At 39.4% G+C, this 21,640-nt stretch overlaps 1 protein-coding gene and 1 long non-coding RNA gene across 10 annotated transcripts in view; one reads left to right on the top strand and one right to left on the bottom strand.

The window, feature by feature from the left end:
• Positions 1 to 12,367, top strand: part of LOC112467319 — a 58,017-nt gene extending 45,650 nt beyond the window's left edge. Inside the window, exon 3 of the long non-coding RNA XR_003042234.1 lies at positions 12,270 to 12,367. This is a non-coding gene — a long non-coding RNA (uncharacterized LOC112467319). The remainder of the gene's footprint in view (positions 1 to 12,269) is intronic.
• The window catches only part of LOC112467318 (histamine H2 receptor-like), a 170,808-nt gene that overhangs the window by 100,365 nt on the left and 48,803 nt on the right, over positions 1 to 21,640 (bottom strand). The gene's annotated exons all lie outside the window — the stretch shown is intronic.

Raw genomic sequence — 21,640 nt, 5'->3', positions numbered from 1 at the left:
CTTATTTGTATTATAGTAGGCCACAGCAATTTAAATCTGTTACCGGGATATTTTATAAAACTGATAAATGTAGAATTCACAAAACCCACCACGAAATTCTACTTGTGTTATATTTTATTTCTCAACGCTTATATATCTTGCTTTAATATCTCATTGCATTTCGCTTCTCTTAACGCATTTGCCCTCGATCCACAGGCATTCGTTGAACCGGTAATCGCGCAGATTGGCGTTGATTCAATCAAAGACACGTATATATGCGGAACAATGCTTACCAGTCGAATCATACTTGCCGGAGTTGAATCTAGATTTCCGTAATTCGATTAACCAATCAGAGAGAGCCGATTGTAATAGAAGCACCACGGTGCGATAATGTTTACGAACCGCGTTTCACGCTGAAGAGAAGCGGCCCTATCGATTTCCGCAGACTCGTTCCCTTCTTATTAAGTATTCGCGATAAGCTATCGCGCTCGGCAAAATGGTTCACGGTCGCGCGCAGATTGACCTACCGATTCGCCGATCTAGCACAGCCGGCGGAAAATTGACAATATAAATTCAATTATCGTCATAACGGACTCTAAGTGGAGTAAATCGATAAGCCGGCAGCCAGGCGGCCGCGCGGGGGACGTTCGCGCGGAAAATCTTTTTATTTTCACGGTTTTATATCCGGTGCGCGCCCACGATGACGTAACCGAGGCCGTAACGATCGTTCCCTATTTCTATCCCTGTTTCTACCCCGTCGAGTCTTGCGCTGGCTTTTTGAAAAAGAGTTATAACTCGAAACATTCAGATCGTGCATCAATAGCTTTTCAGCTATACGGGCAAAAAGAGGATTACAATGCAATTTATTTTCCACGTACATTCAACAAAATGCAAATGCGCCGCATTCATGCAAATTTTATTATCGTATTATATGTGACTTTCGTGTACGGTTAAAACATTACGTGTACTTTATCTAATCAAAAAGTTGTCTAATAAAGCGTTGAATAAAATTATTCAAAATTCGTTTTTTAGCTAGGACGTAATGACATCTCAAAAATCATTCTTTTTGAGTTGCAATCCCATTGTATGAACTGCCGAACTGTCGGTGTTCTATTCACTTTTTTTCTTCTCCAATACGGCAAATTAAATTCGGAAACGAATTGCCCTATTGCAATACGGATAGTGCGAGAGCGATAGAGAGAGAAAAGGGGGAGGGGGGAAGAAGCGAGCAAGGGAGGGCAAGAGAGAGGGAGAGAGAAGGAAGCAGCAGGGAAGCATAATTTCGTTTGCACGGTGATGGTAAAGAATGGCAGAACCTGCTGCATGCAATTGCGTAGACTGGTTTATCGATTGGTCGAACGAAATTCACGTCGCCAGGCCGGAAGCCACGCATAAATCGGGTTTATACCGACAGTAAAATCCCACTTGCGTATATCAAAGTAACAGAGTAACATGATAAAATTGGGGCCGGTATAAACTGCCGCTGATATGGAATCGACGTCATTAAATCACCAGATTTGCTAGATTGGCAGTGAATTACTTTATTTTTAACCATTAAACGCCCGGAACCGCGGCGGATAAAACGAGGATTTTACCCGGGCGCGGTTTCACTCCACTAACTATACACCACCCGCGGGTGTCTCGCATCGATAGTGATGAAAATAAATCGCATCGACGTTATCTACTTCCGATACATCGCGTCGGTGATCCCGAAAACGTGTTTTGCGCGTGCCCTTTGGCAGTAATTTCGTTCGCGTACAAACGCGCACGCTGATATTTCCGCATCTAGTTTGATTAAGGTAATCGCAATAAATTGTCAAATAGCAAAGCGCAATACGCGGGACTCCCCCCCTAATGCGGATATATACGGCCGGTTAAACAGATTGCGGTGGTGGTTACTTCGTTCGATCGCATTATCTAAATCAACCGTGATAATAAAGTCTCGTAAAGTATAATAACCCTATAGCGGATAAACGGTAATAGTATGTGCGATACTCGCGATACATATACCCTTTGCATCCCTTCCAAATTATAACGACGACTTTGGTCGTCGAGTAATTAAAGCAGCTCGCGCGGAGCAGCGTCAAAGAAACGTAAAAGTCTTGATAAATTAGAGATTTACCGGGCAAGAGTATCCTACTTTTCGAGACGTTGTCACGTACCCTGCGATTGTGTACTCGGCCTAACTAGCCGAACTTTCTTGATTACCAGATACGCGACGGATTAAATATTCATGATGCTTTTACGAGTCGTCCGGCGCGGCGAGCCGAAGTATTCTGTCAATTAAGCATTTAAATCAACCGCGCGCGCACGCCGAAGTTTACGGGAAATTTTTTTAACTAACTTCTCGCCGCGCACGCCGCGTCTGAAATGCGATGGAGATTCCCTAAAAACCCTCTCTCTCGAAAATCCAAACCGCCGGACAGTTTAAACGTCATTTTATTCCGGCGAAGCCGGAAGATCGCTCGCGCTGCGAATAATTTACTCGCGAAACCACTCCGGGGGACCATTGCCGTAGGTACGAAACGCAATTCCCTACGGGACTCCGACCGGCTATTGTGTTAGAGCGGGTTGTAGATTATAGTGCGAGTTACCCCAAGTCAAAGCCCACATCCCAAACTCCGTCGTCGAAACTCGCCAGCCTTACCCGTGGACAATATGCCACCCGCGAATAACGTCTAGTCAGAAAAGCTCGTCGTCGGTCCTGTCCGAATCCGAGTTTCTCTCACTTGTAGGGATGCGTCCGTATACGTGTATGTTGCGGCGTCGTGCAATATTCTACCATCGGACACTTTGACGAATTAGCAACCGACGACTACTTAGACTTAGCGAAAATTTCATAGGATTCAATTTTTTTTTATAAATTCGCGATATTATGGAACTGTCGCCAAATAAGCCGCAACATTTATTAAACTCTATTAAAGCTCTTTTGAAATTAAATGAGAAATAAAGTTGCGTTAGCCATTTATATCACTAAGGCTTAAACTTTTAAGCGCCCAAGTTTTTTCCTCCTTTTCTATTTGAGTGATCTAAATGTTTTTCAACTTAAAGTAAGTTTAAGAACATGAGACAAAAATGGAAGAGCTTAATATTATAATTACTAATTAAAATTTATATTAATTGCGCAATTTTATTTAGGTAGGTATAATCAACAGTATAAATATAATCAAAGTATTCAAAATTAAATATTTAAAGTTTGTATAATTAAACGTTGGAAAATTAACAGAATTTGTATAAAAGTCTTTAATCAATATCAGTCAATAAACTATTAATGCTTTTTATTACAGTATCTACATCGGAATAGAATATACCTATGTAATGTGCTCAGTACACCTTGTAAATCAATTCAACGCCGATTGCACCAACGGGTGCTTGTGATCATAGTTAAGCAAAGTTTCTTTCTCCCCATCGATATTACGTCTAAAGATATAATCTAGGAAGGGACTAGGGAATCGCGCTAACTATAATCTGATAACATAGCCGTACCATTCATTCGTGTTAATGCTACGCAGTGCATCTAGCACTCCCTTGGGGCTATGAAGCTTAACCAAGGCTGTCCCTGCAACTCATCCCAAGAAATAGACGTTGCAGTCGACCTAACAGTCTGGCTAACGCGAGTTATCGGGCAATCCCGACAAAGCGACGATACCACCGTGACGTTACCGATAACCAGCGACGATTATCGATAATTGTCAGCTCTCTCTTCTCGGGGCTGTAAATTGAACTCCCGGCCACTCTCGGGCAACAAGTGCCAATTACAAAAGGCCGCACGAGACGCCGTTTACCCGGTTTACGTGTCGGCCGGCGTAGCCGGTACCTTAATCTGGGATCGAAGATCGCCCTACCGGAGAGGAAGCGAGGGAGACAGAATGCCTTCGTGCCGACCTAACCCAATCTCGCAGAAGGCTGCGAAATTCGCTTATAGCAAGTCACGCGATTCGCCGATGGAAATCGCCCGAGGGGCTAATGCCATTAAGCGTCGTTTCCTCGACCGGCGCGATTAAGCGCGGATTTTTCTGCGCGAACGTGGATAACGCACGCGCAACGTTCTCCGGGGGATTTTAATGGGACGACGAGAGTACGATCGTCGCGCGTCTCTCGTCCGCGATCCTCTTCTGCTAGACGTGATCCTGGCTAAGATACTCTCTCCCTCTCTCTCTCTCTCTCGTCTTTCGTCCAATAGTAAAAAAAAAGAGAGAGAGAAGAGAGAAAAAGAGAGGAAGGAGGGGACGTACTGGCGACGACTCAATCGCGCGGGGATAGAAGTTTTCACGATTCACAGGTTCGACGATCGGCCGATTCGGAATTTTTATCCGCTACCGGGTTTCGGTACCGTAAACCGCAATAATGGAACGTGACGAATTTCACGTTACGACGCAGTCTCGCGCGCGCGCGAGCGAACGACACGAAAAAAAAGGGGTGAAAAAAGAGAGCGAAAAAGAGCGGTCGCACATGGTTTTATGCGAACTCGCGCCCCGGCAACGTGAACACGAGGCACAAAAACTTCTGTGATTTTTGAGGGAACAAAGCGCGCGTGTCCCTGTGGCGCGTTGTTTCGCGAACGAGAACACCGTTCGGTTCATAGAGAAACGTCGATGTCGCGAATAGGAGCTTTGAAGGGAGCTAATAGCGTCGTTTAGCCCGGAGTGAAATTTGAATCAGAGGGAGAGGAAAGCGAAATTGCCCGGCGAAAAAACGCCGTTCATCGGCATTTCATGCAATGGATTGTTCCACTACAATGGCAAACAATGTTCAATTACGGGACTTGAATAAGCTGTTCGAACCTGATGTCGCATTTATAGTAAAATCTATACAAAAAATAATACTTTCCAATATGTAATTCAAAATTGAAAGCATTTTTATAATAGTATTTATTTTCTTCTTATGATTTTTATTTTAAAATATGTATAGTACTGTATAATTAATACTTGAGTAAAGACTCAATAATCAAACCTACAAACATCTATAAAAAAATTAGTACATATATATATTTCTAAATGAATTTACATAATGCTGTTTTCGTATAATAAAAATTAGATTTACATAATTAGATTTGTGAAGAAAAAATAATATTTGCGTAATTCTGCTAGATCTACACGAAACATATATTTCTTCAGTTTTTTATAACTATATAAATGTCTCAGACAAATCAATATCTTGGGTTATACCTAGTTCTAATTTATCAAGAAACTAGTATCATTTTTCCATCTTGGTAATTTCGTACTTCTAGTTGTCTCATTTCTTCTTTTTCAATCACGATTTCAGAACAACTTTTAACAGTTATAACTCTTTTTTTTTTAACTAAAAGTACGATACGACAACACGAGCTGACTACGTTCAATTCAGGAGTCGTTTTACGCGTCGCACAGCATCGCCGGCCGTTTGAGAGTGCAAACTTTGAAATCATCCCGTTCGTTCGCACGGGATTTCGAACGAGTTCGCGGAAGTTTCATCGCCGATTGGGATCGGAATTGGCGCTTGCTCGCAGAATCAGCCTCGCCATTCGCGCGCGCAACTTGTATCGCTGTCTAAAGGAAGAAAATCAGAGTCCTCGAGACCCGACCGAACGACTTCACAAAACGATTGCGAAAGATTATGCGACGGCTCAATAAGAAAACCTGAGAAGGAGCCCCCACGTTTCGCGAACGCATCGCGAACACGCAACGCGCACCTCCGGTTGATTGCGAAACTTTTTGAGTGACGACGTAAACTGTATGCGAAACTCGCGACGGAAAACGAGCGGGTGGATTTTCGAAAAATAGTACCATCACGCGTTGGAAAGTTTATTACAAAACTCTCACGCAAGAATAATAAAGCAATACGTGCTTCATCCAGGGTGACAGTAAAGTGAAGTAACAGGAAAATGATGAAAAGTGACGAAACTTTCACATTTTGAAAACAGCATTACTTATGTAAGTTAATTTTAGTTAAGTTTAACCGCATTTAATTTACTTCTGAGTAAAAATAGTCGACTGAACCGAATTATTATTGAATGATGCGTTAATAACGGATCTTTTATATTCAAAAATTGATTTTTCTTTGACGATAGCATCAAAATGGAAATTTTAATTACATCATTTAACTTTAAAGGAAAATTTAATAAATTCGTTTAACTCTAGCGTACTGTAACAGGAAAATTCGTTATTTATTCCATATAAAGAACGTATTTGTAAGATTAGCCACTGTTTAATCGAAAAGTGTCATCCCGTTCTGTGTGTAATTCCGTCCGACGAGACAGGACCATTCTTTCGCCGCGATTCCGACGCGTCTCTCGTGCAAATTGAATCTAGAGCTTGAATTACGCAGATAACGCGAAATTACGTTGTCTCGCCGGACCGTCCCGGGCGAGCCTTCAGCGCGCGAGACATAAAAGTCGAGCACGAAATTCCGCCACGCGTCTCGACTACGATCGTGAAACGAAGAGAACGAGGGAACGAGTGAGCCACGAAACTGCCGTTTAAACGAACATCCGCGCGCGGTTTCTGCAGTCGAATGGCGTTGTCGGGAACGCGCGGAAAACGTTACGTAAATGCACACCGCATTCCCGGGGCCCCTATCGGGCTATAAATCTTATCGGCATTAAAATCAGCATGTACATCTCCGACGACGACGACGACGACGACGACGACAGGAGCTCTCACTCGTGGAACGCCTGTCAATTTCAGCGTCGTCGTTTTCCCTGCCCGTTCCCGTCAAACCCTCTCTCCCTCCCGCCCTCCCACACTTGTACCCTCATGTGAAAATCGTCATAAAGTCGCACCCTTCGAAGGCGAGTCGGTTTACGCATTACATAGGCACGTACCTTGGTACGTACGTGCGCGGATCGATAACTCGCACGTCGTAACTTATGCCGCACCTCGTATCCCGTCATCCTCGTTTTCGTCGTCGTCGGCATCCTACTCCCTTCAACCTTTCCGCCTCCTCGCCACGTCGCGATCGTGATCGCGTGAGAGCTTTTCAACCCGCGGAACACGGCATTATTGTGCTGCCGCAGCAGCCACTGTCGGTGCACGCGTACATCAGATCGCGCGCACGGAATCCCCCACCGAATCAGAAAATAATCATCGCGGCCCAAGGCTCACGTGCGCGAGAGATAGTCTCACGTTCTCTCATCGGAGGGTAGAGCGAGGTCCGGGCACAATTTTCACCGCGGTATTAAAAGTCCGGGCACGTTGCATCCCCGTCCCGGGGTTGTCGCGCCGTCTGCGCGAGAAGCTGGTTAGCGACTTTCTTTTCGCCATCCTGCCTCTCCGTCCGGATGGCTGCGACGACAACCGTCTGAACCGTCCGCGCGAATACGGAGAGACCCCGCGACGGTGATTTGTGTATCCCAGCGCGTACAGCGGAAGCCGTGAATCGCGCGCAGATCCTCATCCATTCACGTATCTCACAATCAGTATAATTCTGAGGTCGATTTCCTATATCTACCTATATCCACACCTACCTAATTAGAGAACATAATAATCCTATACCTCTGTGTATAATAATTAAAGTATCAGAAAAATAGATATTAAAATATCCTCGAAAATATCTAATGCGTCTTAAGAAATCTAATTAAAAGACATAATAATCCTACCTCTGTCTTCTATGTAGGATTATTATTAATTTCACCTCTATGTAGGATTATTATGTATCCTTTAATTAAACATTCTTATAAGACATTAGAATATTTTAATATCTATAATAGGTATATCTTTCTGATATTTTAATTATCGATATATGCTGTTGTTTCTATGAGACGAATTTTATATACATATAATTACAATAATATTATATTTTAAGATTACAAGGGATTACAGTAAAATGACGCAATACTTCGTTGATTCGCATCAGCACTTCGTTACGTACTGTTATGTAATAGTCATGTAAACTATGCTAGAGTTTAAAATCTCCCCGGAAACGAAACGATACAGTTTAATCCAATTTGATATTGCAGAGTAAACATTTTAATCGGCTTCCGTCTATCTATTATTTACACGAGTATATCGGATAAAAAACAATATTTTAAGAATGACAAACAAATATAAATAAGTAGAACAAAAAGATTAATTCAGCGATCTCGATTTTTATATAGTCTTTTAAAGAATTCGAGGAACAATAATAATAAAACGCTTATTTATCCATATCTGTTCATCTATACGGTTATTGGATAAATATAATATTTTATCATCGACAATTCTAAAGTCACATTTTATCATCGTAAAGACGCAGGGCGAACAAACTGCACAGCAATTACATCTGTCAACCTGCAGTTATCGACTCCGGTCCTGCAGATAGACCGCCGAGAGCAGAAACAACAGCTCGCCGAAGAAAGGGTACTCGAAATGATCGCGTCTTAAAATCGCCGGCAGACCTCGGGGCCGGCAGTTTCCCCTCTATTTTATACTTTTACGACGGGCGGGCGCGACTATTCCAATAATCGTAAAAATGAGGCAACGTCTCGGAATAGCGCCGCGGGCCAAGATACGCGTCATTAGGCGTGCGGCATTCGCAAAGTTAGTAGGAAGAGTCGCGGGTGTAAGCCGTACCAACGTAATGGCCGGTCGTAACGATAACCGTATCAATGCTAAACTCGAGTTCTCCCGGGCGCGAGATGAAAACGTGAAAAGGCAAATCCGAAAGGAGCAACATCTGGATCGTCGCTGCGTTATTACACAATAATTATGTGCACAGATTCTTAAATTCAACAGAAAAACACGAGAAGCTTTCCTCTTCTTCTGTATCAATACCGTAGATATCAGTGCAGTATTCCTTCATAATGACATATATGTGGGAAATTATTTCAATTTAATACGCGGTCTCTTGCATATTTTTACTCACTATTTATTATATGCTTACTTAATTACGGTGTTCAAATGTCCAGCAACATGCAATATATCAATAAAAGCAATGTCGACACCTATATATAGTTATTCTGAAAAGAACATGATCTCGAAGCTAACGATGCCGGAAGTATTGCGTCGCGAGATAGACATCGATATTGCGATATTATCGAGATCTCGTGAGGATTCGTAATTATGTGCGATCAGGGAAACGCGGCAAAACGAGCACGCACGTATGAGGAATATCGGGGATGCTTAATTGAAGCCGTGCCCGGTGTACAAAGCGCGCGGCAACGGATGTTTTACTCCGCGCGGGATACGGGGACCGGCTTTACTACGACGGATTCTTAAATCTTTCACGAATTACGTGACGTGAATCGTCGCGGATGGAAGGCGCGACGACGATGACGACGTGTGACGCGCCATGTACCTGATTTCACATCCGAGTCGGCGCCGATTCGACCATTCCGGCCTCTTCTCTTCGCATCAATCAACCTCTTTGCCGGGCTCAGACACGTAAAGTGGAGGAATTGCGCTTCCGGGATACTCTTTGATGTCCGTCGCCCGATCGGCTCGATTGAGAGGGCGTCCGTGAATTCTACTAAGGATTCGACGAGAGGGACCGAGTATTGGTATTGGCGATGCGGCGCGTCACTCTAAGGGACGCGTTAACCAAGAACTCTCGACGGCGAGCGTGACGTTTTAATTCCATAGTATCGAGGAACGAGGTGTCGGGATTACGGCGAGCTAGGGAGAACTAAACGCTAATGAATATAATCTCGCGCTCAGGTGTCGAGAAGCGCCGCGGCGCGTAGTGACATCGGGAAAAAATGTTGACACCTGTCGAGGCGCGAGTCGCAACCCGCGGCGTCTTCCTTGTTCGCGTGCGCGGGACACAATATTTTAATCTTCACTGACTACATCTTATGATCATGGCTACAACTTAATATGTATTTTGAATAGCCGAGCGTATACATGCGTGTAAGTCGGACAGCGCGCGCATTATCACGCCGCGAGCGCTAAAACATCTGGGCCCGACTCAGGATAGATAATTACGCGGTCATTCGGTAGATAAACCGGTTAAATCATTCATGTCAAACTATCCTCGGACTGGTTATCTCCGTTCCCCGCTCTCCCCCTGTCCGCTTGGCGCTTCTTGTTCCCCGTTCCGCCTAGCCATTATCAATCCGGTCCTTCTCTCGGTTCGAACCAGAACGCGGTCGCGCTGCAATTTAAATTCTCTCATTGAGGATCGTTAAAGTCTTTCCTTCTCTCCGTTCCTCCTGCTTTCTTCGGCCTAAGACGATCGAACGACATAATAATCGTTTAAGGTCTATCAATAAAATCAAAGCTCGTTATGGGGCTTAACGACGCGAACGTATATACCGCGCGAGACGATGATGGCGCTGACCGCGTCGTCTTGGGATTGCTGCGATTATCGTTAATTTTTTACAATCTACTCTCGCCGTATCAAGTTTGATAGTTTCGCGTAATTCTTGTTAACGTATACAAGTCAGGTAATCGATAGACACGTGAAGGAACGTAAAAAGGTTACGAACATGACACGGCGCGCATAGAACTTCTATATAGAAGTAACTGGGACTTACAGATGGAGTTCACGTATGCATTTCTGTATATAATTAAAGTTAACCCTTAAATGCCACACCTCTCAAGATTCTCGTAAATGACACATGGGGTCTAAAAGACCCCAGCATGAAAAATGTCTCCTTACTCATTGATTTTTTGATATTTAGTTATGAAAATTATTTTCAATGTTGTTCAAGGCTTAGAAAAGAGAATAAAATGCTTATATTGTTAAAATTTCAATTTCAACATAGTATAAAAAATTAAGTAAACTGAGTACTGCTAAGTGTACAACCGGGTAGGTCAATCACTCAACTATCATCAATGGGAACATGAGCTCCATTTTTGGGGGGAACATTTGAAAATATATCATTGTAAAGGGTCTGGGGTCCGCTGGACCCCGGGTGGCATTTAAGGGTTAAACACGACTGACTCATTAAGTTGCGTTCACGTAATATCTTGAAGCAAATTAATTTGTATAAAATAAAACGAGATTTTTATCACGCAGGATTTAAAAAAATGATTTGTAAGAAATCTAGAATCGTGTCGATGAAACATGTTTTCACTAGTTTTTATTTTATTGTTTTTAATTTTTCTAACGTGTAATTATCACATAAAAGAACGGATGTGTTGTTTGACTAATTTTGGAGATGCAAATTAGCATATGACATAATAGGCACAGTGACTGCAATTGCAATCACAGGACCGGAAAGGGTCAAGTCACGCGATTTCACGGACGCGATCTATTTTTACAAAGCTTAATGGATTAATGGGGCATCTTGTCAATTGGATAATCGAGCGTACGTAGGTAGGGTTTGCGAATTGACATCATTCCGAGGCAAATCGCTTGACGAAATAATCGCCGTAATGGACAACCTGAGTTATCAAAAAGTTTCTACTGATTTCGGTGCTGCTGAAAACTTTGGGAAATGATTTTGTCCTATTTCCCGGGCAGCCCCGTCACTCTCGACAAAATGCTGCAACAGCTGGAACTCGTTAAATGTATTTTGAGCAGGCATGTAATAACAACGTGTTATTGTTCCACGCCGGTGTGAAAACGTCCGGTGCACGCGCCAAACTAAAATTACTGCCTAACCTTGACAAAAGATTCCAATGCCCGATTTCGCGCGCGGAGAATATAATATCGCAAATGTAATTAAATATTGAGCTCGGTTAGATGTATTTATCTATCGTCTACGTCAATTTAGCAATCAGGGTAAAACAACGGCCATTATGTTACTGTTAATGTAAATATATATCAAGAGAGAAATATCGGAAAGAGAGAAGCGAGATTAATATTTATCTATGCAATAATATTCATTTGCTTAAACACGCGTTATTTCCAAATGATAAATTTTATTCGGCAATTTAATAATACCTATAGAGTATTTTAAATACGCGCGAATGTCTAATTTTCTTTTTAAAAGGAAAAACTTGTAACAGGCCATCATCATGTAAAAATACATTTAAATTTTTTGTCGCGTTAAGAAATAAACAAGATTAAATTAAGTCTTTCTGACAAAAAGATGAGAAAGATAATTCCTTTTTAAATGATATTATCATTCTCTATGGAGAACAATTTCAAAACCATCATATATAATATTTTAATAGCAATGTAATGATACTTTAATATATTTTGAAAATTAATTAAAACCGAAAATCCTGAACAAAAGTGTCGAGATTGTAATAGCTTTCAAATTATAAGCAATCAAAGTTGGCCGATATGGATCGCGTAGAGTTCATATACGCTCAAGCTCATAACTGCATTACATGCATACTGATTTATTATCGTATATGGTATTTAAAATAAACTATATAGAAGTTCTTTCTCTTGTTCTACGACGAAATAATTACTGATTAAAATGTCATTTTGCTTTGTTTCAGGTAATATCAACCACAGTTACCAATAAATATGAACGGGTAGACTATGAAGGATCAGTTTAAAATGGAAATATTTCAAGAATAAATAAAAGTAATAATCATTAGCGTGTTTCCTATTAAATAAATTACTTTAAATACGCTATGTGATTGTAAGATATTTCTTCTTTAATCTATACTTGCGATATATTTATATTTAAAAAATCTGATTATTAATTGCTCTCGCAACAATTTTACAATATTTAATCCTGGAAAGATTACATACCTATAGAGAACACACACACACACACACACACACAAACACACAGAACACAAATTCTATTTAAAAAATATTTTAGAGAGAGTGGAGAGAAAATAAAACACACAAATATTTTAACAATATTTTCCTATACCAAGTTTTATAGATATTAATCAATATTTACTTTACATAAATACATACAATACATAAATCCTGTCAATACATATATATGTATATTCTGTTCTCTCCCATCCATGAGATATAAATACTTACATAAAGAAATATTCTGAACTGTCAGTATTTTTTGCATTCTAAAATGTCAGCTTTTTGTAATTGTTATAATTTTCTTTTTTTTCTTATTTTTCGCTATATATAATATTTATACAATAAATGTAGAAATGTTAACAATAACGTTTTTGTTATAAATAATATCTTCATGATATTTTTCATTATGTTTTTTAAATCTTGCTTGTGCGTAGTTGTAATATTATTATGATATGATAATTTCACAAATTTAAGGATTAAATATTATCTGTCATAGCTCATTTATTTTAATGTAATGGAATTTATGAGAGTTAAATTCCTCAGTAAGTAATATTTTTATGTTCTTTACTCGGTTGTTTCATTATATATCTTGTGTACATGCTGTTTTCACAGATCCATTGCCGCAAATTAAAAATCAGAAATAATTGTGACTCGCCGATACGATGCGCAGCAGCGGAGTTGTAGCACAAAGCACAACTGCGTTGATCTGCAAAATACAAATGTATCAAAGTTATTACAACGCTCAAAATAATTAATATTTCAAAAATAATCACAGCACACATTGAATTCTTCATTTATTTTTTTAAAGTAAAAATATATGACAATTATATAGTAAAATAATTTTTAGAGAAAAACGAATAATAAATAAATAATATCTAATAAACTTACTTTATGATTGCTCCGCTGTCGGCCGATGCCTCCCAGGTTTCCTTCTCCTCTTCCTTCCTTCGTTAATTGCAACTGTACAACACTCACTCGCAAAAACACGGTTAATTACGATTGCGTGACATTTTGCATGGGACTCCCGACGTTATAGTCAAATGCGCACCGCGCATTTTATTATAAAAATTGTGACGAAAGAATAACGCGGAGAAACAATTGCACAGAATTATGAACGTCGAAAGTGATTAACAAATCATCAATGCGTACCAAATTTGCGCTAGGCAGTTAACAAATAATGCATTGTAATTAATATGCATTGTGTTCGGAGTCAATTCGTTCTACATTTAGTTTATTTAACACAAAATTTAAAGAGAAACATTCGAACTCATTAGAGAAATAATTATGGTTTGTTATGTTATGTAAACATGAATACTACTCTCTCTCTCTCTCTCTCTCTCTCTCTCTCTCTCTCTCTCTCTCTCTTGTTATTATTGGACTTTAACTTCAAATGAATACATCGTACGAAATATCCACTTTGAGGAACAGTCGCTGCTGCGATGCATTTACGAATCGCGAGAGTTAAGCCCCTTGCACAATTCCAGGCAACAGGCAATAGGAACAGAAATCAGAAATCATGTATAAATGCAGAATAAACAGTGACACAGGCAATAGACACAGAGTTTCCGTCACGTTGAAAATTCTGTGCCTATTGCCTGTTGCCAACCAATCATAGCATTCGAATTTTTTCATGTTGTAATTAACAATTTTTTGGTTATTTCCTGTTCCTATTGCCTGTTGCCTGGCATTCTGCAAGGGGCTTTAAGAAGGTATGTACATAAGCCGATAGTCATTATTGGAAGCGATCACGTTTGCTCTCAATTTTGTCTCAATCGTGTTTGGAAGGCTAACAACGGAGCATTTGTTCTCAACACTCTGCTCGCTCGAGTCTAACTGTACGAATGATAGTATAACGATCTTGTATAAACAATACGTCGCGGCGCGGCGTACGCAGACGCTCTGTTTACGAAAATCGAGCGCCGAAGGCCGAGTATGTCGATAGCCATTGTATGTCGATAGCTCTCGAAAATCTACAAAATAATTAAAGTATTAAAAATATACGCCGTATTCTATTCTTTGCAAATTACTAATCAATATCGATATTTCATGGTTTTCCATTTCTTCAGTTGTGTTTTTTGAACCAAAGACAAATTTTATTTTTTAATTTCAGATATTTAACATCAGATTTAATAACATTAAAAAAATTACATATATTGCACGTAAAAATTAAAATTTGCTATAATTAATCAATTTATCAATATTAGCTAATCATTATAATATATATAATATCTATTATATAATGAAAATAAATTCATATTTATATTTCTATATATTAGATATATAATAAATATAAATTTTTCAGAAATCAAAAGATAAAATCAATTGACAGTAAAAATCCTCTGAGTCATAAAAATGCGGTTTTGCTTCGAGTATACTTGGCGTGAGACACTACCGTGTCTCTTGATCAATGACAGATCAATACGTAGTGTGAACACAGTTATGAATATAATCGTGTGAACTTTACGCGATAACATTGACAATCTGATCGTTAGCTTTCATGATCGTTAACTGACTTCAATTTTTTATAATAAAATATTAAATTTTAATTAATGTTCAGAATACGTTATTAAAATATTGTATACAGTTATCTTGAAACATCTTGTACCGCGTTTCATGTACTTACATTACAAGAGATTACATTACATTCTAATCTTTCGATCCTAATCTTATCTTGCTGTCTCGATATCTTCAAATTAATCGTTATAATATACATACTTCTCCCAAAACAAAATCTAAATCTAAATCCAATGCCTTGAAATACGCCATTAACGTTCGATGTGAGGTAAAGTACCTTAGACGTCTCGACGTTATTCGAGAGCGCAGTGTCATTTCGATAACGAAGGGTGACTTGGACCAAATGTGGACCTCCTTGAGCTGTCTCGAGAGGGACAACTAGGATATCAGGAAAGACGATCTACTACGGAACAGATTCTGATTCACAACGACAGATTACCAATGCAAGGTATACATCGCGTAAGATACCGGTTTAAGATTTTCGCCTCCGCGATTGTTCAACTTATCGGAAAAGATTAACATGATGGCAAGATAAAGCGACTGCTCTTCTAACTACGGGATCGATACGTGATCGATACAGACTTTTTAACATATTCCGCTTAATTTCATCTCGCGATAGACGATGCACGATATCGGATTACGATGTGTCGCAAAATGTTGAAGCGTAACGCGATCGCCGTCTGACGGATTTCTAGCACGAACGGTTGTTAACCATAAAACAACGTTATCGCACGCTACATTTGTTTCAAAATATATTTGCTATTCCCATCGGGGCGGCCCGCTTGCCGTTTACGAACATATAGGAATGTAGAAATAATACGCGTTCCTAATTTCGACATCTGAGCCCCCATGTCCTTAAGTTAGCACGGATTATTAAGGCCGACGCAGAAACAGTTCCCTCCGAACAAAGTGGCAGCTTGTTTTCGTTTCGAGAAATATGTTACGTCTGATTTAGACGAAGCGGATTTCGGTCTTGAGAATCGGCCAAGAATCGAAATACAGAACAGGAAACCGTACGCGGAAGAGTCGGAATTTGAATACGAGAACTGCGAGAGATAGGGGATGTGATTCATGCGACGACAAGTAGAAAGTAGAGGTATTCGAAACTCGAAATTGCCAAAAACTTCGCAGCAACAAATGAGCTGCCAACTTAGGCACTGTCCCAAAATATATGTTATTTCGGTGAAACATTAGGACATAAACTGCAAAATAAATTTAATACCTCGGCCAATTCTCAAAATTGATATTCAAATTGCGTAATGTAATTAATTATATAATTATCCTAATTAAATATAATCAATATTATAACTGGCAAATCCAAATGTATTGTGACGATGTAATGTGCGTTGAATTAAATGCTCCGTATTTAATTGTTAAGAGATTACAGTGGCTGAACGCTGAGTTACACCAAGCACGTAAAACACCTGAGGCAAAAATAAATAAAAGCGCTCTTCGGCAACATCGTTAAATGAGTTTTACTTCCTCCCCGCAATTCCCCGCGTAGAAATCTACGAAGCCCTAAAATTCCATAGATACAAGCAGGACTACAAATCGCGTTAACCTTCTTGGCCTCGCCATCCGCGCTGCCCATCTTAAATTCAGGGCATGGAATGCCGCACTGGGGAAAAAGGCAGGCAACGTCCTTAAACTCGAGAGGAAAGGTAGAGACCTAGTAGGGCTTCGCCAATCCTCTTGTCACAAAATATATTTCCTAAATAGAATAGAACCGTTATGTTTGCTCGGAAACGCCCTAAATTGAATAAGTACGAGGAATACAGATATTCAATCACAATTTTGAAATCATTATTAATTACGATTGAGTACGTAAGATATTGAATTGGTGAAATTAAATTGTAAAACAGACCAAGCAAAAACAATTATATATAATCTATAGCTTTTATTTTCTAAATTGTTATATAGCATCGACACTGTATCTATAAGACTAAAGACCTATATTAAAAGTATTATCCGTTATTTCTCGTGACATATTTAAATTCTCCAATCTATCGATAACTAGATGCATTAAAGCAAATTAATAGCATAGTGTCCTTTTGTATCGGCAAATATTGAGACGTGAAAACGTTGAAACATTAGATACAAATATGGATATACCAATATCACCAAAACTAAATACAATACACATACATATCACTAAAAATATATATAATAAAAAAAATATGATGATTTTAAGTCTTTGATAAATGCCGTTGCGGGCGTAACTTTATACTTTCTTGACAAACAGCCACGCATTCGCCCTCGAGACATCCGCGAGAAATAAATTACGTAACAATTCACGTGGATATCATATGTCGTCCGGTCCGGAGAAGAGAACCTGTCTCATCCAGATTTATCCTTACCCTTCCTCTTCTTCTCCTCCTTTGCTCTCTTCCCTTTTTGGGTCCGTTCCTTTTCTTCCTTTTTCTCTTTCTTTTTTTTTATCACCGTTGCTGCCCCGCTTTCGTTCCGTGGACATACTACCTGTGCGCCGATCGTAAAGCACCCCCGTCGTAGATACGCCATTGTCGCTCTCTGAGTCGCTTGGGAACCGGAACGTGCGGACTCAGGTATGCGTCCGGGTATTCTTACCTGTTGAACCTTCGTCGCTGAACTCCCGACGTCGCGTCGCGTCGCGTCGCTTTGTCCGCGTTGCGTACACGTGATTCGGCGATCGCGCGACGAGTTTCTCCGGGCATAATCGAGCCGGATTCATGAATTTAAGCGGAACGTGAACTCCGATTTAAACGGAGTCTCGGGGGAGAACAGAGAATCTAAGGGCGAATCAAGGAGGCAAGCCTTCTTGAATCTTAATTCGGACTCCGAGTTTAACGGTATGCGCCACGACAAAGCGATCGGTAACGAGATCGCGAGATTGCGCGATCGTGTGCGAAGGGATTAATCAGAGCACTGTCTGCCCGGGCTCAAATACACGAAATCACGGCTATCGATCCTATAGGGACTGACCTAAATTGCGCGCTAACGAGTCCGCAAGGATTCATATACGCTTGTAGTCTCGATAAGAAAAATACCACGAGATACGCTTCAACTTATTGTTAGCCTATAGATACTAGTTTAGCTGTGGCTCTTTAGTATAATAAATAAATCCACTCAAATGTCAGCTATATGTAAATTTGGATAAATACGAAATTATTTTAAATTCAACTAAATAATTCAGCCCTCGAAAAAGCAAATAACCAGTTGAGAATTAATAATGGAACATCTGTCAATTTATTTAATTGGATCGATATTGTTGCGCTTTATCTCTAGCGGTGAAAACAAAAAATAAAAACTTAAATGTAATCCTATAGTTCTGTTCCCATTCAATAATAAAAGTGGAAAGAAGATTATATATATATAAAATTATTTATTCGAGATTACCTCGCGTGTCGTCTATTCAAGTTTCTTAATTGTAAAATTATTTTGCATATATAAATACTCTAAAATAATGTGATGTATATGATGTACTATACTAGTAAGATACACGAAAGAGAAAGAGAGAGAGAGAAAATTCTCAGATTTATTTGCAGATTCGGTTAAAGTCGATTCTAAAGACTACATTACTTTCAGAGGTAGTACATTTTAAGATACTAATTTTTTAAAATGTATTAAATGTCATTAATTTTTTTTTTTTTTTTTTTTATCAAATTGTTTGTTTAAAATGCTACACATTTAGTATTATTTCTTCAAATCATTTAGATGAAAATACTTTTACGCGATAAGTAGTTTTAATTTTACTCTTATTATTTGCATATTTTCGCGTAATAATTTAATTTAATAATTCTACATTTTTCATAAAATATTTTCCATTAGAGACCATTGAATAAAACTATAATGTATAATTAGAGAAAAGACTATATACAGAAATTTTGAACTAATTAACACACAAAGAAAGTTTTTTCTAATACTAATATACATTTGGTAATAACATGTTTTGTATAATATTACAATAGAGGTAAACAATTAATTTTTTAATAATAAACTCAATAAAAGCTTTTACTTGCAAAAACAATTTCTTATACCAATCTTACATAAAACAAATTACGTCTATCATGTAAAAAACGATTTGATTCAGATAATGTAAATAGAACTTTCTTTTACTTACAATTCAATTTCTACGTGCCCGATAAGAAGATATAGTTTTATTATATCAAAAAGGAAAATATTATTTATACAAAGACATTATATATACATACGAGATATGTATACGAATTAGTGATCAATGTTTCGTAATTTTTAAAACAACAGTAGCGGATCGTTCTCGTCGTATTTATTAACCCCCGTCGGTGTTTGCTCGCGTTCTTGCTCCTCACATCCATATTCGGTCCGCAGTCGTGCGTGTGCACGTCGCACGTTAATGAGATCCGCGCGACGACGTGGAGAGCACAGCTCGGCAAACAGAGTTAGCAACGGAACACACGTGCACGCACATATACAACTACCTCGAAGAATCTCGATGGTTTTTGCGCGAGTACGCATAATACGGAAGAAACTCGTCGCAAAAACTCGCGAGGATCGTACGGAGTTTTATACATGCCTACGCGCGAGCGCGTTAAATCGACGACTTTTTGCGCGCGATCCCGCGTGATTTATCTCACGATAATTGGCCTGACAGATCCCTCTAGAAACTCGAATAGCGTCGCCGAAATTTATACGACACGCTCACAACACGGGAAAACGCGCATCGTCAATCACTATTATATAATCGAGTACCTAATATACTAATATAATAGTATAATCGATTATAGTCAATAATAATAATAATAATAAATTATATAATACCTAAAATAAAAAAAATATTGAATTTGAAAGTACCAACGGTCTTTTTTTATCATTATCTAAAATAATATAATTTTATTGTTTTAATAATAAAAAAATAATGATGAGTGTACGATCCTAGATTTTGTTATTAGATATTTATGATTTGACGCAATTACTTATTAAACTACTGCTCATTAATCCGTTCAACAACTCCCGGTCATTATTAATTAATATAAATACAATATCCCATCGGCTACAATCAAGTGCATTCGAAAATTTAAACTTTATTAAAATACTCACTTGTGCTTTCGAATAACCGAGCGTGTAACTATTGGAAAAGTGATGTTGTTTTACTTAAATTACTCGCTTACGCCGCAGGATATTATTTTCGCGCGGTTTTAACGGAACTTTACGAACAGAACGTCTGTGTTATTTTATCTTAAACCTCCATATATTTTTACAATAAAACCATAAGTTGGAAACTATATTACTCTACTTGATATACGGCAAGAATTAAACTAGAAAATAAAAGAGAAGTTTGTAAGACATAATGCCAATTGATGATTCAATTTACACATTAAAAAAATGGAAAATTACTAAAATAAAAAATGGCTTATCGCTCTTATCGGTATTGTTAGATCCAAGATTTCCAAATTGTTTTAATCAGCAATACTTGTTATTTACAAAAAGCAATCTAAATATTTTACTTAACAGAAAATGTAATATCTCGTATGTTATTGCAGTAATATAATAATACAATATGTTTTTTTTTTATTCAAACAAAAAGCATGCCCTCGTAAATTCACAACACTTTGTCAAGATATTCGACAAACGCAAATACGTAGCATTTATATCGACTTTTCTGACGAATCTCACGTGCTGCTTCTATGTAAAAGCAATGTTATTTCGTCATTCGTTATTTCATCTACACAAAGTGAGGGTCGTATTAGCTTGACGAATATCCGTGAAGTGAACGCGTATAGGATGAAACGTGGCTAAGAAATATTTGCACATACCGGTTGTTAATCCACCGCGTTATACACATATGTATACACGTGTGTATATGTATACGTATGTATATCACGCTCCAATGTTTTTGCACGCGTATTTTGCAATCTGTGCCGATTGGATTTCACCAGGCAACGCAGGCGCCTTCTTTGTCGCTGTAATTCATACCATCTCTCGCGAGCCGTGCGAGCAAAAGCAATCCGTACAAGCGCGGTTGTCCGTTGAATAAAATAAATAGAGAACACCGTCAAGCTGCATGTATACCGGGATGTGCCGTAAACCGATCGCGTCAGCGTGTCGATGGGCAATATTTACGATCCCCTGGACTCATGGCTTTCCTACCGAAGAGGAGCGAGAATCCGCCTTGTCGCTCTTACCCTAGGGGCCCTCGTCACGTCTCTATCCGGGACTCTCTCCTATATCCTATATCCAGGTCCGGATACGCGCGCACGTGCAAATAGCACGAGGAGAGTAACCTACAAATATTCGTCCGGGTATACGGCACACTGGTGCAATGCGCGTGTACGCTAGTGTTCGTCGTTTAAATATCACCGCCGCGCACTCCAATAAAGCCCAGCGGGGATTTTCGGACGGAAACGCTTAGAGCATCTCGCGCGCGCAAAACGCGATTCACCGCCATCACACCGCCGGGGAATCGGCCCTTTCATTCTGGATCTCGTTAGTACGATTGTAAACAAAATCTCGACCGTAAACAAACGCGCGGAATTACAAGCGCGCGGTGTCGGTAAACGCCAAACGCTGCCGCGCCGCGGCGAGACCATTGGCGATTCCGTTTAATGTGTCGCACCGCGCGGTT

This window comes from Temnothorax curvispinosus, unplaced genomic scaffold, assembly GCF_003070985.1.
Source record: "Temnothorax curvispinosus isolate PA1 unplaced genomic scaffold, ASM307098v1 QBEX01017148.1, whole genome shotgun sequence".
Taxonomy (NCBI): domain Eukaryota; kingdom Metazoa; phylum Arthropoda; class Insecta; order Hymenoptera; family Formicidae; genus Temnothorax; species Temnothorax curvispinosus.
The sequence above is the reverse complement of the archived record's forward strand: the minus strand, read 5'-3'. Positions and strand labels throughout refer to the sequence as shown.